The 4,528-nt window shown below is 31.2% G+C and overlaps 1 pseudogene; it reads left to right on the forward strand.

Moving 5' to 3' along the window:
• The first annotated feature begins 1,114 nt into the window (after window positions 1-1,114).
• LOC107816109 (AAA-ATPase At3g50940-like) lies at window positions 1,115-3,522 on the forward strand (annotated as a pseudogene).
• The last annotated feature ends 1,006 nt before the right edge of the window (window positions 3,523-4,528 follow it).

Genomic DNA, 4,528 nt, shown 5'->3' on the forward strand with positions numbered 1-4,528 from the left:
ATTACGCTCGATAGAAGATTATCTATATCTGGTATAATGAGCTTATCCTTTTGGTACCCCGTTATGGATAAATATTATCCCCGGTAGAAGATTATCTATATCTGGTATAATGAGTTTATCCTTTCGGTACCCCCTTATGGATAAACATTACTCCCGGTAGAAGATTATCCATATATGATATAATGAGTTTATCCTTTCGGTACCCCGTTATTGATAACCATTACCCTCGATAGAAGATTATTCATATCTAGTATAGTGAGCTTATCCTTTCGGTACCCCGTTATGGATAAATATTACCCCCGATTGAAGATTATCTATATCTGGTATAATAAGCTTATCCTTTCGGTAACCCGTTATGGATAAACATTACCCCCGGTAGAAGATTATCTATATGTGGTACAGTAGCAGCTTGCTTTCTTCTATAAATAGAGGAAATTTCAGTTCATTATTTACATAAGTTTGAAGTTTGAATAATACATCAGTTTCTCTCTATACTTGTCCTTACTTTACAGTTTTTATTTTATAACAGGATCGAGGATTATTTAATTTTCTGCATGTACTTTTTCTAAGATACTAATATTTATTCATTCCATTATATAAACAAGAAAATCTCTCCTTGGGCTCGTATAGAAGAAGCCCTATTCCTTTTCTTTTATTTAGTCCTCCGGCGTTGAATTTTACTGACTAGATTAATTCCAATTCGTCTCTCATAAGATTATGTGAAAATTAAAAAGTTTATGAAATTATGTTTTAGAATGAATAAAAAGAAGAAACAAATGTCAAATTAATTGAAAAGAATGATCAAAAGCAACCTTGCGATGCTCTTGATGTGATCTAATAAAAGCAAGATGTCTGTTATTTCTTGTCAGTATTCAGTCACGATTTGGACCACCTTAGATTCCCTTTAATAGAAATAGAAATAAAGCAGAGACAAAATAGCAGAGGAAATAAGACAAGTGTCGATCTCAGCCACAATAAAGCATTATATGCAGTGACTTAATTCAACACCTAACCCTAGAATTATTTAACTTTTGTAACACCTACCCCACATATATATTTCTGTATCAGGAAGTTTGCTGTCTTTTCCAATTAAACATAAAGATAGTGGGCTCTAAAATTATTTAATTTCCTGCATGTACTTTTTCTAAGATACTAATGTTTATTCATTCTATTATATAACCAAGAAAATCTCTCCTTGGGCACGTATAGAAGAAATCCCTATCCCTAGACACTAAGAGATTCTTTATTTTTTCACGATGAATTTGTCGGAAATGTCTTCACCAGCGTCATTGTTTACGGCTTGTGTCTCAGTGTCTGCTTCAATTATGTTGTTTCAAACTATGTTGAATCGAGTTTTTCCCGAGGAAGTCAAGAACTATATTTTCGCGAGGATTACTAGTTATTTTGGGCCTTTACCCTCTACTATCACTCTAATTATTGAAGAAAGGGATGGTATGGCTAGTAACGAAGTCTACAACGCTGCAGAAATCTATTTGTGCAACAAGATTATCAATCCAGATATTCAGTACTTCAAAGTTAGCAAGTGTTCGAAAGAACCAAATATACGTGTCAAATTCGCCAAGTGTGGGAAAATTGTTGATTTTTTTCAAGGGATTGAACTCATATGGAGGTTTGTTTCTGAAGATAGTAAAAATATTCCAGATGTAGATTCTGATAATAATAACATAGTAGTTTCTCAAGAGAAACGTTGTTTTGAGCTGAGTTTTCATAAGAAGCATAAAAATGAAGTATTGAATTTTTACATGCCATTTTTATTAAAAGAAGCAAAAATCATAAGAGATGAGAAGAAAGTTGTTAAGTTATATACTTTAGCATGTTCTTCTTCATATTCATCAATATTTTATAGGGATTTTATAAATCTTGAACACCCTTCAACATTTGACACGTTAGCTATGGATTTAGAACTAAAGAAGGCTATTATTGAAGATCTTGATAGGTTTTTAAAAGGAGAGAATTTTACAAGAAAGTAGGAAAGGCTTGGAAAAGAGGGTACTTAATATATGGACCTCCTGGCACTGGAAAATCCAGTTTAATTGTAGCAATGGCTAATTATTTGAAGTTTGATGTTTACGATTTAGAACTCTCTAGTGTAAAGAGAGACTCGGATTTGAGAAGGTTATTGTTGAGGACTACAAATAGGTCTATACTTGTTGTTGAAGATATCGATTGCAGCATTGAATTGGTAGATAGGAGGACTGCAAATCATGGAATTCATGCAGATTTCTTTCCCCGAGATCAAAAGGTTAGTCGTTTTGACAAATTGAATTTCATAAAATCCTCTGTATCATTGAAATATAGATATATAGATACTATATATATTCAAGAAAATGGCAATATTTGAACTATCATTTTTCATAATGTATGTTTTGTACTGCATCATGTTAGAGTAAGGTCTGTGTAGACCCCAGAACTACACTGAGTTTATTGTTGTTGTTAGTATATTTTAATTTATACTGTATTATATTATTATATTTAGATAGATTGTATTATTTATTATCGTTTTATTACTCCTCGATTTTATTTTATATGATGACACTTTTAGTATATATATATATATATATATATATATATATATATATATATATATATATATAGTCCCCCAAGTGTTTGAGCTTTGAAGTATACAATAAATTTTAAATAATAATCATAACAAATATTGTATTAATAATAATATGCTACTTCCAAGACTAACTTGCTTTACTTAATTATTTTTCCCTACAGATTACACTTTCTGGGCTACTAAATTTCATAGATGGACTGTGGTCAAGTTGTGGGGATGAAAGAATTATAATATTCACTACCAACAACAAAGACAAACTTGATCCAGCTCTATTAAGGCCAGGTCGTATGGACATGCACATTCACATGTCGTATCTTACAATTCAAGGATTTAAAGTCTTAGCAGAAAATTATTTGCAAGTACAATATGATTACAATAATCGGGTTTTTAGAGAAGTACAAGATTTGATTGAAGAAGTACAAGTTACTCCTGCAGAAGTTGCTGAAGAACTCATGAAAAGTGATGATGTTGATGCTTCCCTTGGAGAACTTGCTAGGTTTCTAAAAAGAAAGATGATTAAGAATGAGGAAAAAGGGATAGAAATACACAAGACAAAGAAGATGAAAAGTTGTGATCACAGTAAAATGAATTTAGAAGGGGGACTTGAAGCAACGGTAAAGTTGTCTTCGTGTGACCTATAGGTCACGGATTTTGGTCATTAAATCAGTCACTGATACTTACATTAGGATAAGCATTATATATCATATCCTTTGGGTGCGTCCTTTCCTTGTTCTCTGCGTGAAGATGTTTTGTACACCGAGTTGTCCGGAAAGATTGCTGTTATTAGTAGTCAAGTAGATGGCTAGATGGAAAAAATTCCTTTTTTAAAAAAAAACATTAGGCAGAGAATTGAGGTTTTCTCATTTCTTCCAAGATTGATTAAAGGAGTTTTGGCCCTATGATTTTTAAATTTTGTTCAGTTGCTTTAATAAATTCAACCACCAAAAGTTGATTTTGGTTAGAAAAAAAAGAAAAAGAAAAAGAAACTCAAGTATTTCAATTTCCACTGAATCTCTTTTGCTTCTTTTTTTGTGACTGAAGTGAAACACAATTTGAGCATTAATCCACTTGAAGCACACTATAATCGTAATACTTATGACCTTTGGATCAGAGATAAATTTTAATTTCCTATCACTCCAAGTCATTTTATTTTGTTAATAGACTCTGAACTTTTTGCTTGGTGTAGCAAAAGATAATTATTACAACAATTTAAGGTAAGTAACAAATTTACCTAGTTGGAAATAATTAATTTATTTAGGCAGTACAAAGAATTTTTTACACTTGAAATGTATTCTGACTTATTGTAATAAGTAATCGGTCTTATTTTTTAAGTTACTAGCATCACTTTCCTCGCTACTTTTTACAACAAATATACAGTTATCATTTAGATAACGTATAATTGTTTTAAATATTTTCAGGGTATTAAACTCAAAAAGAAAATAAAATTAGAAGTAAGAGCTTTTATCAAGTCCTTGAAAATATTGAACTTGATCTCTGATTGTATTGAAAGAGAAAATTCAATGTGATTGATTATTTTAATTATACGATGAAGGAGGAAAGTTTATCTAACAATTATTTTGGGAGTGGGACAAAATGCAGGAAGTTCCGTGTTCTTATTATTTTTCTTTCTTTCTTCGTTCCTTGTTCTTATCCTAAATAGTAAAAGTGCTTTCCAGCTCGAGGAAATGCTCAATGGACGGGCTAAGAACTTTACTATTAAAAACCCTACTAATGAAACTGTGTTTTCTTATCTTTTCTTTTTAATTTATTTTTTACCCAGTGAGCATTGTTACGAGACAGACTAATTTGAATTCGCACTTATAAGTTCCACTTTAGAATATAAAGAGCTCTCTGCTAAAAGAGCTTCATTTCCGGGTCTCAAACCTGAAATCTTTAATTAATGATAAACTTATTTTCTTTGATAATACATTGTTAAGAAGAAGGATA

The sequence above is a fragment of the Nicotiana tabacum genome, chromosome 14 (assembly GCF_000715075.1).
Source record: "Nicotiana tabacum cultivar K326 chromosome 14, ASM71507v2, whole genome shotgun sequence".
Taxonomy (NCBI): Eukaryota; Viridiplantae; Streptophyta; class Magnoliopsida; order Solanales; family Solanaceae; genus Nicotiana; species Nicotiana tabacum.